The sequence below is a fragment of the Mobula birostris genome, chromosome 6, assembly GCF_030028105.1.
Source record: "Mobula birostris isolate sMobBir1 chromosome 6, sMobBir1.hap1, whole genome shotgun sequence".
Taxonomy (NCBI): domain Eukaryota; kingdom Metazoa; phylum Chordata; class Chondrichthyes; order Myliobatiformes; family Myliobatidae; genus Mobula; species Mobula birostris.
This window is the reverse complement of record NC_092375.1, coordinates 70,371,343-70,383,028: the sequence shown is the minus strand read 5'-3', so window position 1 is coordinate 70,383,028 and position 11,686 is coordinate 70,371,343.

Genomic DNA, 11,686 nt, shown 5'->3' with positions numbered 1-11,686 from the left:
GAACAGAATTAGAAGCCAAGGTCTGTATTTTCTTAAGTTTCATATATAAGGTAACTTACACTCAAAGCACTGTAAAGCTTCTTCCTTGGACATGAACAGGAATGAGACACTCTGCTTCCTAATATTCAGCAATGTCCTTGGTATCTCATTTGTGCAGATAGAAGACATTGTGCCATATCCAATGCCTGACACTAATCTGTCCTACTTTTAATTCAAGGCAGAAACTACAAAGGTTGCTCTGAAATTGAGATTGCTAGTCATCACCAGACAGGCTTAGAGAGTTATTCAGTGAAGAGACCTCTATTAATCAATTTCAACTTTTTTTTTGGTCTATTAGGTACAAATTAAATTCTTCCCCATGCTATCAAAACCATGCCAATTCGTTATAAGCAGAAATTCTTTTTTACCTTATCTAGAGTGAACACTCTCCATGAAGGGATAAACTCAGTTTGGTTAATCAGCAAAGACTGAGGCAGGATGACAGAAGCAAAGAACTGCAACTTCTACTCTATGTCTACCTGGAGCTGAGTACAGGAAATCCGTCCATCCTTTTCTTCTCTGAATATCTGATTAGTGAGTTAGCATGGTGTGGCATTCTTAAGAGTGCCCTGATACTTTGTGGAGCTGACTAATTCAAGTATAGGACCATGATACCAGCCCTAAAGGACCAATTTGATTCCTATCTTCTTCAACAAGAATGATGTCTTCTACCAGCTGCATAAATTTGCCAAGGTCAATTTCTTCATATCTCAAACAGTTCAAATGATCTGAGAGACAAATTCATAGATCCTGGATAAGAAATAACCCTCTCAGGGGATCCAAAGGTAACAGCTGATTTAACAAGACAAAGAAAATAGCTTTATGTAAAGGCATCATGGTAGCATAGTGGTTAGTATGGGGTGTTGAAGATCAGAGTACAATCCTGGCATCCTATTTAAGAAGTCTCTGTATGTCCTCCCTGTAGAATTGATGGGTTTTCTTCAGGTCCTCCTGTCTCCTCCCACAGTCCAACGACACTCTGGGTAGGATAATTGATCATTGTAAGTTATTGCATGGTTAGGAGTGGGTTAAATTGGAGTTGTCAGGGGTTGCTGGGTGGCATGGCTTAAAGGGCCAATTCTGTGCTGTATCTGTAAATAAAAAATAAAATAAAAAAAACACCGCGGATTAAAACAAGTAACAAATCTACATTGATTATAGCACTAGACATGAATATTTGCATTGTTTGCAAATAGTGATTCCAAAATAACAAGGATTTTATGCATCATATTTACACCTACCATAAACGCTGCCCGGGCAGGGTGAAAAACATTATCAAGGATGTATCTCACCCTAACCATGGACTTTTTACTCTCCTCCCATCCAGTAGGCGCACAGGAGCCTCCGCTCCCGCACCAGCAGGCACAGGAACAGCTTCTTCCCTGAGGCTGTGACCCTGCTGAACCTCTCATCACAGTGCTAAGCAGTATTGCATCCGTATTGTACTGTCTCAGTACTTTTATATTTGTGTGCTGTAGCACTTACTTTTTATTCGCAGTTATTTTGTAAATAACACTATTCTTTTGTATTTCTGGTTAGATGCTAACTGCATTTCATTGGCTTTGTACCTGTACTTGGCACAATGACAATAAAGTTGAATCTAATCTAATCTAATCTAATCTAATATTTATGAGCAAGTGAAAAGCTGCCATGAAAATGCTAGCAATTTTGGCTTTTAAAATATTGGATAGATTTACAACTGTCATCACAGTGCAGATATACAAAGTTATGCAGTGAGTTAAGCACCTTTCCAAAAATTACCTGAGACCGATGCTTCCTTCAGGGTTTTTAATAAGATCTTACTTGTGAAAAGGTATTGCTGTTTAAGGGGCAAGTAAGGAGTGGATGGAGATAGATACCTTTCCACCGTGTACTTCTATTTGAAATCCAAATTAATTGGTGCAGGAAATGATATAAAAAATTCAGCTTGCATACAGAAGGCGATGTTCATACAAAACAAACTGCATACAGATGAACTGCACCTCGAGAGGCAAGAACATGTCCTACCCGGCATTCAGAGCAGGTCAAACTTAACTATTGAAAAATAAAGTCAAATAATCATTTCATTAAATATTTGGTGAAGAAAGGATAATCTCAGAGTCTGGTCTTGAAAGCAGTCTTTGTACACAGTCTTTAAGCATTCTCATGTCGAACATACAGGCTTTGATGATTTTCTTGATGGGAATCAGTGAGAAAAGCTGGGCCAGTTAACCATGAAGAGAGGGTGAGCTGATTAGCTTGCAGCCCCCTTCTGGCTTGATCAGCCAGGTGGAGATTAGTTCCATTAGCTCTTCCCGTTTGGTTGCCTTATGTGTTGCATCCTATTATGTACATAAACATCGAATCTCCTTGCTTCATTAAAATATATAACCTGCTATGTTTTGTAACTCCAAAACATAAAACTAATTGAAAGAAAAACAAGGGAGCCCGAGAGATGTGGGTAAACTTCATTTTCATTTTTAGGTGACGTGTGCACTTATAATGATGTGGTGGTGTAATGACGTTTCCCATTCATGTACTTTTAATTATAACCACAATAAATTATTTAAACAACAAAGAATGCTTAATCAGACAATATATTTAAAATATTACTTGAATATTACTGAAATATTAAATACACAACTCTCCTGCCTGTTTAGCTATAAAGCAGCTCATTATAGAATGCATCTCAACTCAAATATATAACACATTGTTTTCAGTCATTTATATACTATATTGTAGTGGGCACATGGCCAAGTGGTTAAGGCATTGGACTAGTGATCTGAAGGTCGTTAGTTCGAGCCCCAGCCGAGGCAGCATGTTGTGTCCTTGAGCAAGGCAGTTAACCACACAGTGCTCTGCGACGACACTGGTGCCAAGCTGTATCAGCCCTTGGACAACATCGGTGTCATGGAGAAGGGAGACTTGCAGCATGGGCAACTGCCAGTCTTCATACAACCTTGCCCAGGCCTGCGCCCTGGAGAGTGAAGAGAGTGCAGATCCATGGTCTCGCAAGACTAACGGATGCCTTTATTATTATAGTATTATTACTATATTGTATACATCCACAGCATAGTAAATTTGAAATTGCCCCATTCAGGCCTAAAGATTTAATTGCTGTGGAGGATTTCTTACTCTTATGGGATAACGTCTTTCCTGACAACGGGTTAATCTGCTTGGCAGGTGAGACTTGTGGTTGTGAAGCAATCTCAGGTTCTGAGAGCCCGTGGTGGTTGTAGGAGTTGACTCTGGGACTGCAGGAAGTGGTTCTGACAGCTCTGGACACCTTTCTTCTGGACGTGTCAGCATCGCCGACAGTGCATGGCAAGCTGTTTGACCTGCTGATCTGTGGCAGGCCACCAGACAAAGCACGATGCAAAGGCTTTGGGGTGTTCACGCCCATCACTCATAACGTGTGACATGGCTGCACCTATACCGTAAGACAAGGCGTCAAAGGCAAGCTTCTTGGATAAAGTGGATTATAATTGTGAGGACAGTTTCTGACATTACCATTTAATTTGCCTTTTGGAAAGCCACCTCACACTGCTTTGTCCATTGCCATTTTTTCCTGATCTGTGGTCATGAGTTAAATGAGTGGAGCACAATAACCACTTTTGGCAGGAACCTGTTATAATAATTGACAAAACCTTAAAAAAAACTGTAAGTACATCCACCACTGCTTGAATTTTCTCAGCACACTTACAGTACGTAATCCTTTCGCATCAATAGCGTTACAACAGTAAATGATGTTTGGTTTAAAGAATTCACACTTGTTTCATGCTCTGAACCCATAGTCTTCTGATCTTTTTAACACTGTCTTGAAATTTTGGAGATATTCCTTTTCATCCTTGCCAGTAATGATAATGTCATCCAGGTAATACTGAGTGTCTGGACATTCTTGCAGCACCTAGTCCATGGCTTTCTGCCAGAGTTCAGGTACAGATGCTACTCCAAAAATAAGCCTATTATAACGATAAAGCCTTTTGTGATTGTTTATGGTAAGAAATATTTTGAGCTCTCTTCCATCTCCATCTGCAGGTAGGCCTCAGCTAAGTCTACTTAACTGTTTTCCTTACTTTTCTTCCTTTGTTTTCCTCCAGAAAAATTTGCAAAGATATTCTATATCCTGAGCAGGGGGTAAAGATCTACTTTCAGTACTGAGTTGATGATGATCTTAAAATCACTACAGATCCTGACAGATCCGTGTTGCTTGGACCACTGACCCCATGGGCTACATTCAACATTGCAAAGAATTCCTTCAGGCTCCATGCAATCTAGCTCACTGGTTACATCATCACTATTGATGGTATAAGGAACTGCGCAGGCTTTGTAAAACTTGGGTGTTTCATTTAACACAGTTTTGACTGCGATCATTAAAATAGTGGATATTTCAGCGGATATATGCCCACAGCCCAGATGAATTGTTGATTCAGGTTTTACGTACTGTTTAAGTATCAGGGAAAGCTGCAATCTTGGAACGGCAGTGCCTAAGAAGAATAATGTGAGCTGCCTTAATGACTATCGCCCGGTAGCACTCACATTGACAGTGATGAAATGCTTTGAGAGGTTGGTCATGACTAGACTGATTCCTGCCTCAGCAAGGACCTGGACTCATTGCAATTTGCCTATCACCACAATAGGTCAATGGCAGACGCAACCTCAATGGCTCTCCACATGGCTTTCGACCACCTGGACAACATAAACACCGACGTCAAGATGCTGTTCATCGACTATAGCTCAGCATTTAATACCATCATTCCCTCAAACCTGATTGAGAAGTTGCAGAACCTGGGCCTCTGCACCTTCCTCTGTAATTGGATCCTCAGCTTCCTAACCAGAAGACCACAATCTGTGTGGATTGGTGATAACACATTCTCCTCGCTGACTATCAACACTGGTGCACCTCAGGGGTGTGTGCTTAGCTCACTGCTCTACTCTCTATATACACACGACTGTGAGGCTAGGCATAGCTCAAATACCATCTGTAAATTTGCTGATGATGCAACCATCGTTGGAAGAATCTCAGGTGGTGACGAGAGGGCATACATGAGTGAGATATGCCAATTAGTGGAGTGGTGCCACAGCAACAACCTGGCACTCAACGAAAGAGCTGATTGTGGACTTCAGGAAGGGAAAGACAAAAGAACATATACCAATCCTCATAGAGGGATTAGAAGTGGAGAGAGTGAGCAGCTTCAAGTTCCTGGGTGTTTAGATCTCTGAGGATCTAACCTGATCCCAACGTATGGATGTAGTTATAAAGAAGGCAAGACAGCGGCTATACTTTATTAGGACGTCTTTAGGGAGCGGTGTTTCAGAAAGGCAGTGTCCATTATTAAGGACCTCCAGCACCCAGGGCATGCCCTTTTCTCACCGTTACCATCAGGTAGGAGGTACAGAAGCCTGAAGGCACATGCTCGGCGATTCAGGAACAGCTTCTTCCCCTCTGCCATCCGATTCCTAAACAGACATTGAATCTTTGGACACTACCTCACTTTTTTTTAATACACAGTATTTCTATCTTCACACGTTTTTAAAAAATCTATTCAATATACGTAATTGATTTATTTATTTATTATTATTTTTATTTTTATTTTTTTTTCTCTGCTGGATTACGTATTGCAGTGAATTGCTGCTGCTAATTTAACAAATCTCACGCCACATGCCAGTGATTAATAAACCTGATTCTGACCAAATGGCAGGCAAAGATGTCACTTATGTTCGGACCAGGTATGACATGATGGGAGTGGATCTGCCTGGTACCATTGGGGTCCCGGGATAGGCGGGCCCTGGACTGTCCATACTTCGAGAGAAGAGGGGAGTGTAGGTGAGGGTGCTGAATTGGAAGCTGAGTGTTCTGTAGCTGAGGGCGGAGACTTTAAAGACAAGTTGCTCTCGTTCCTGCAGAGTGAGGGAAAGAAGCGGAAAGGTCTAATGAGTCTTCCAGCAGGGGGTGAAAATTCTGAGCTGGTATCGGCAATTATGTCCCTGGTGGATAAATGGTAAACTGCACTGATAGAGAGTCAAAGTTATCGCGGGCTGAGAATATTCTCAGGAAGTGGAGCCCACTCCAAGCGGGAGGAGGAATATGAAACTTGGGCAGAGCAAACATCTCAGATGCTGGATGAGTGACAGTGCTCTGGTGATGTGAAAAGACAATGACTGGTAGAGAGTCTAAAAGAGGTGGTGAACCCCTTTGTTACTTCTGCGGGCTCCGTGCAAGCATCAGAAAGTGTTTTTGGCATGCCGGCAGCCCAATGGAGTTTATGATGAGGTTCAGGAGCATGCTTGAGGAGAAAGGGGAGAAACATTCTGCCTACGTTTTTTGACTAGAGAGACAGCTGATTTGCTTGTGGTGTAAAGAGGCGTTTCAACTGGCTGATGTGAATCAATTAAAGATGGGCCAAGTGGTGAAGGGCACACAGTCATGTGTTGTGATTGCTTTAAATCTCCAAATGTCTTGTAAGACGTGCTCCCCGCCCTTGTTTGTTGAGCTGATCAGAGAAGTTATATAGGCATCTGTTAGTCTCATGAGACCATGGATTTGCACCTTGGAAAGTTTCCAGGGCGCAGGCCTGGGCAAGGTTGTATGGAAGACTGGCAGTTGCCCATGCTGCAAGTCTCTCCTCTCCACACCACCGATGTTGTCTAAAGGAAGGGCATTAGGACCCATACAGCTTGGCACCAGTAACGTCACAGAGCAATGTGTGGTTAAGTGCCTTGCTCAAGGACACACACACTGGCTCAGCCAAGGCTTGAACTAGCAACCTTAAAATCACTAAACGAATACCTTAACCACTTGGCCACACACTAACACAATCAGAGAAGTAAGAGAGGAGGAAAACGCAATGGAGGAGTGGGAGGCCTCCGTCAGTAGGGCACAGTCCTCTGTAGTCTCCTCTGTTGTTAAAGTGACCACTCAATGCCCTAGAGCTCTGGGGCCTTAATACAGATGACCGGTATGATGGTTACTTGTTATTGAAGCTGGAGTTTTCGGAGACAGATGTGGGATTAGCTGAGGTCGTTGGTATGTTAGTGTTGGTCTGTCCTAACCCCGTTGAGAAGGGTGAAGCTTCAATTCTTATGAGAACAAATACTCCAATACGAGAAAGCTAGTGGGAGACAGCAAGGAGGGAACTGGAGAAAACTTTCTGAAAACCTTGTCCATTCACCTGGTGTTCAGAGCTGTTTTTGAGAAAGTGCAAGCCCATCCTAGGCTGGATGATGAACAAAAATAAGGAACTATGTGGTACATCCCTTGTGTTATGGCCTGGAGCTAGAGTAGCTAGAGTGATGGGAAACTGGTGGATGCTCTGAAAGACGACGAAGCGGTCACGCTTACTTGCTGGGGTATTGGTGAGATGCCAACTGCAGAAGCCATCGGATGTACAAGTAACCAGGATGACAGCAATTCTATGGAACACTTCAGAGAGGGAGGTCACCCTCAGTCAGGGAATGCCGATGGCACATCTTTTTCCAGTGACTGTAATGTCCAGTTTTCCTATGAGAAAAGCAGGAGAGAGACCATCTCCTGGTTCAGGAAAGTCGGTCAATTTTGGTGACTCCCTGGTACCTGGAAGTTGAAAAAGGAAACAAGAGGAGATATGATCAAAAGATTAGGTTCTCCCAACTGATGCCTGGAGACAGAGTTCCAATGGGGAATTTGGGGCTACCAGGGAAGCATAAATTGGCTGATCCCTGGCTGGCTGTGTCTTATTTAGTGGAGAGACAGATGCCAAATGTGCCAGTTTTTCGTGTGAAGCCAGAAGATGGGAATGGGGCTGTCAAAATTCTCCATCGGATCCACCTTTTACTTCTAGGACAAGAAGTTGGTGTTGACCCAGAGCCTGACATGGACCCTGCACCTAGTAGGAGGACTCTGCACCGAAGTGGGAGAACAGAGAGACAATCAGTGGAGAGACCTGAAGGAGACGGAATGTTGTATGGACTCTGAGGATGAGGAAATGGGGGCTGTGGTATATGTAACCTTATGCAAGCTCCCCAATAATTGATAAAGGGATTCCCAAAGCTTCCCATGCTGATGCAGATGTAGCGGGTGGTGGGGGGGGTGGGATAGCAATGGACAGGCAGGCCTGTGGCTGGACAATGAAGGTTACTTTGGGCTCCAAAGTGACTAGGATGGAGCTGAGCGCAGTCCAGTGACCTGACTTGCAAGAGTAATGGTCGGGGAATGCCTCTCCAAGTAGACAGGAAAGATTTCGAAGAATGTCTGAGACTGAGGAAGTGTATGTTGTGATAAGGAAGTCTCAAAGAGTCAGGAAAACCCCATATAGGCTGGCCTATGACACACTGGGGAAACAGAGTGTTGTGTCTACCCCCCTAATGAGATATGTCACTACCATTTACAAATGGATTGGAGGTCTTGACATCACGATATTCCTTTGAAAACTGTGTTATTCATGATGGGTTGATAAATTTCAAAGTCATGAGGACATGATCATTTTTGGTGGAGGGGGGGAGAGTATAATACCCTGGTAAAGATTTTACTGCTAATGTTGTAGGGTGTTTCATGTAGAGACTTTCTGTAGAAGCAATGTGTTCTGCTGGCAGTGTTTTGGTCATCATTAAAGATAAGGGATACTTGGGAATATTATGTCATCCAATCAGGTTGGTGGAACTGGGTGAAGATTCTAGAAAATGCTGGGGAAAGGTTTTGTGACGGACGCTGAGGTGAGCCAAGGACGTTTTTCAGTGGGAGATGGAGGGAGACTAAGTTCGAGAGAACGAGACATAAAATTCAACCCAGTGGGAATGCGTGATCTAACAAAGCCCAAGAGGGGGAATTCTACTGGAGGTCGGTGAATAGTTGGCTTCGTGAGCACACTGGACACATTGGCTTTTGGAAGATTTGAGATCCAACTTACGCACATTTGACTGTTTAATTACGATGGGCCTTCTTGTTTTTATTCCTTTCTTTTCTTTAATAAGTAAAGCTTCCTAAATAAACTTCCTTTATAATTGTGTGCGGTGTACAGTTTGTTACTTCTTGCCGACAGGCGTTTGCATGGAGGGAGTAAATTACACAGTATTCACACAAATTGGGGTTCGGGTGGGCAAGACACCCCACTCTCACAGGTTGGGCAGGACGCAAGTCATATTGACCCTAGATGTACGGAATCTGATAAAGGTGACTTTCACATCGCTGAAGTCAGTGGGTGCTAGCAAAGGGCTAACAAGCCACATCTGTAGAGACCCCAAATAGTAAGGGATTTCACTACTTGTCAGCAGCAGCCAACCAGAATAAACCCCCTTTATACTGACACCTTGTCTCTTGCCAATCAGCCAATTTTCTATCTCTGCTAGTAAATCTCCTGTAATATCATGGGTTCTTATCTAGTTAAGCAGCCTCTTGTGTGGCACCTTGTCAAATGTCTTCTGAAAATCCAAGCACACAACATCCACTGACTTTCCTTTGTCTATTTCTTCAAAGAATTGCAACAGATATGTCAGGCAGGATTTCCCCTTAAGGAAATTTCGACTTTGGCTACTTTATGATGTGCCTCCAAGTACCCTGAAATTTCATCTTTAATAATGGACTCCAACTCTATTTCCATCTTTAATATCTCTATTTTTCCCTTTCAGGGTTGTTTTGAAGACCCTGACCTGGAGTTACATGCTGACTACGGTTCTTTGCGGGAATGGGATCTGCTCTTGGCGTTTCATGAATGGCCGTTAATCGGCATGCCAAGAGGACCGAGATTTCGTGGCTCTGGAGACAGAGGGATTGGAGGTCGGTGTCTGGGCAGGGGATCCATGCATCATGGGAGATGGAAGATCACTGGCTGTGTGCCCAGAGACCCGAGACCTTTTCACAGAGAGCTTGGAAAAAGCGATGCAACGGACTTTTAACATTGTAAACCAGTGAGTTGTTTGTTATGTTTCCCCTCTCGTTGTGAAATGGAGACATCTCTTTCCCCCTTATTAGGAAGAGAGAGAGCCTGTGGTATGTTGAATACCGGGTGGACTAGTAGTCTTTGGGTACTGCAGGTCTGTGTCTTTGCTCACTCTTGAGTGCTCTCTGGTGGGTGCTGATGCTTTTTTTTGCTGGTGGGGGGAGAGGGAATTGTTGCTTGCTGCCACTTACGCACGAGTGGGAGGGGAACTGGGAGAGACTTTGGAGTTCTAACATCTAACCGTTGTTCATTCTTTGGGAGCACTTCTCTGTTTTTCGTGGATGGTTGCGAAGAAAAAGCATTTCAGGATGTATACTGTATACATTTCTCTGACATTAAATGTACCTTTGAAACCTTTGAACATCTTCCCAACCACTGAAGTCAGGATAACTAGCTTCTAATTTCCTTTCTTTTGCCTCCATCCCTTCTCAAAGAGTGGAGTGTTAGTTGCAATTTTCAGTCCTCTGGAACCATTCAGCCTCAGGATCAAGTACATCTATTTAGAACAGAGATTAGGAAAAAGTTCTTAAGCCAGAGGGTGGTCAATCTATGGAATTCATTGCTACAAATGGCTGTGCAGTCCAAGTCAAGGCAGAGGCTGATGGGTTCTTGATTAATCAGGCTGCTGAAGGTTATGGGGAGATGGCAGGAGAATTGGGTTGAGAGAGATAATAAATCAGCCATGATGGAAAGGCAGAGCAAAATGGGCAGAATGGCCTAATTCTGCTCCTATGTCTTACGGTCTAATGGTTGAATAGAGGTAAGAATGTCAGAGCGCATGTTTTGATCTTCTCTTTCATACAAATTCTACTCTCACAGGGTCTGAAATGACTTGCATGCCCTTTCTCCAGGTCATGATTCTTAAAGCTGGGCCGATAAGCACCATCGAGGCAGACTTCACCCACTGTGACCCAACCCAGGTCCAGGCATTGGACAAAAGGTGCACTATGCCGACCATTGTGCTGTTCATGTTTCTTATGTGCATGGATGGAGCCTCTGCCAGGCAACAGTAGAATCGCAGTGGAAGAGTCAAGTGGGGGAACCTTGTCAGCTATGACATTCAGATGTGAATGACCACTTGCAGCTTCAGGAGTTGGGAATGTGGTCACACTCAGTGGTGGTGGGCAAGAGTAAACAGACCTCCCCTCCTATTGACTCCACAACAATTACACTGGCTTTTCTTCTTGCAACTTCTGATGTTCCAGAACTTATCTTTAGGACATATGGGGAGACAGAACTTTGAACACTGAATGTGTGAAAGAATGCTGATTTTGCCAATGACATGTTGCTCTGATCATCTGATGTCACATATGCCTTTATTTTTTCCTCAGGGTGTCCCTTTGGGTAGATGTTCACTAAATATATTTTGGAGCAGGTTTTGACCTGGGAGCCCTTCCCACACACGTCTGTTGATGAGGAAGTCGCTACATCTGATGGGTGCTCAGCTGGATGTCTGCCATGCTCTGCTAAGAGTGTGCTGGAACTGGTGGTAGCCCAAGATGCCGCTATGAATGAAATACTGAGATGTGCTGGTCACTGTTGCACTCAGTGAGTGGATGATAGATTTGCAGTTTTTTGCTTACGGCTCTGTTAATGCAAAACATTTGAAACATATTGAGCGCACCTTTAGAAAGTGCCCCTGGTCTGCAAGCGGCTCTTTGAATTCTCTGCATTTCCTTAAGGGATGAGGTTTCTGATGGGCAAGGCATTGTCAATTGGAGTTTACAATAGAGTTTTCTACTTCAGTTTTATTG